The sequence below is a fragment of the Elephantulus edwardii genome, unplaced genomic scaffold, assembly GCF_000299155.1.
Source record: "Elephantulus edwardii isolate Elephantulus edwardi_28Jun2011 unplaced genomic scaffold, EleEdw1.0 scaffold00008, whole genome shotgun sequence".
Classification (NCBI taxonomy): Eukaryota; Metazoa; Chordata; class Mammalia; order Macroscelidea; family Macroscelididae; genus Elephantulus; species Elephantulus edwardii.
The window spans coordinates 12,710,268-12,712,097 of NW_006399758.1; the positions used below are offsets into that span (position 1 = coordinate 12,710,268).

Below are 1,830 nucleotides of genomic sequence, written 5' to 3' on the forward strand. Positions count from 1 at the left end.
GGTTCCAACTCGATGGTACACAACAACAACAACAAAAACATGTTTCAATATTGAAGGTTCTATCTCATTAATTAGGGAGCTCTAGGGAGTAGTCTAGGGAGTTTATTTTTGCTAATTCCAAGGTTCAAATCCACCGGAGGCTTCACAAGAGAAAGATGGGCAATCTCTTCCTGTGCAATTTACTATCACCTCTTTTACAGTTTGAGTCCACCAGCAGTTCTTGGTAGAAATATGGGCAATCTCCTCCCGTATGCTCAGCCATAAATCAGTTCCAACTCACAGGCAGTGAGAGAGCGTTGCTATTGTTGTTGTTGTTGTTATGGGCTATTGAGTTACTTTGACTCATAGCAACTCTATGAACAGCAGATCTGAACCCTGCCTTATCCTATGCCATCTTCACTCATCTCCAATGCACTCAAGCCCATTGTCCATTCATCTTGTTGTGGGCCTTCTTCTCTTGTGCAAATCTTTCCAAGCATAGTGTCCTTCTCCTGACAACATGCCCAAAGTATATGAGACAGAATTTCACTATTCTAATCTCCAAGGATAGAAGAAGATTGAGCTGTGGCGCTGGAGAAGAGTGTTGAATGTACCATGAACTGCCAAGAAAACAGATTCACCCTAGAGAGGGTTAAACCAGGCTGCTCCTTGGAGGCAAGGATTCTGAGGCTTCGTCTGACATACATTGGACATGTTGTAAGGAGGGACAAGTCCTTGGAGAGAGCCATCATGCTTGCGAGATTGGAGGGACAGTGAAAGAGAGGAAGACCCTCTATGAGGTGGATTGATTCAGTGACTGGGGCACTCGGGATGGGTGTCAGAGGCAGTGTGATTGGCACAGGATAGAGCAGAGTTTAGGGCTGTTGTACATAGGGTCGCTATGAGTCGCAAGTGACTCGACAGCACATAACAACAGCAATCTCCAAGGAGTCCCGTTAGTTTTACTTTTTCTAAGGCAGTCACTTTCTCTTGGCAATCCATGGGATATTCTGTGGGATATTCTTTTCTAACACCACAACTCAAATACATCAATTCTTGTGTCATCCCTAGTCATTGACCAACTTTCAGATGCTTAGCAGGCAATTGAGAAGACCATGGCTTGGATCTTGGATGAGAGAGAGAAGTTATTCTGTGATTGATTTCAACAGTGAGAGAAAAATTGTACCAAAGAGCCTTTTAAAATTTTGAAGGGCATTTATTTTATGTTAGTGGCCAATAATATTAGCAGTTTTATCTCTGGGTGGCATAAACAAGTATGAGGCTCATCTGTAATTGAAAGCTTTAAGTACACTCTGTGGCACCTCAGAAGAAAATTGTGGCAGTTTTCTTCTGTAGAGTCAGGCAGTGAAAACTGTACGGCATACAGTTCTACTTTGACATGCAGGAGTCGCCTTGACAGCCCCTGGACTAGTACCGTTTCCAATGTTCTGAGGCTACGCCTATTTACCAGCAAGCAGGTGTGTTACTTTAACCAGCATCTGACTTTACAAGGATCTTTACAAACATGTAGATAAATGATGTGTCTTATGGATACTATAAACTACTACCTTTCATAGTTAAATCTTCATTGCCTCTTATTTACAGATAAATAGCAGTTTCCACAGTTCGCCAATGAAATGATTGTTGTTGTTGTTGTTGTTGTTGTTGTTATGTGCCGTCGAGTCGCCCGCGACTCATAGTGACCCTATGTACAACAGCCTTAAACTCCGCTCTGTCCTGTGCCAATCGCACTGTCTCTGACAATCCCATCCCAATTATCCCAGTCACTGAATCAATCCACCTCATAGAGGGCCTTCCCCTCCTGCGCTGTCCCTCCACCCTCCCAAGCAT

At 43.5% G+C, this 1,830-nt stretch overlaps 1 protein-coding gene across 1 annotated transcript in view; it reads left to right on the forward strand.

Annotated features, from left to right (window-relative positions):
• Positions 1-1,830, forward strand: part of SULF1 (sulfatase 1) — a 272,953-nt gene that overhangs the window by 266,852 nt on the left and 4,271 nt on the right. The window lies entirely within an intron of this gene.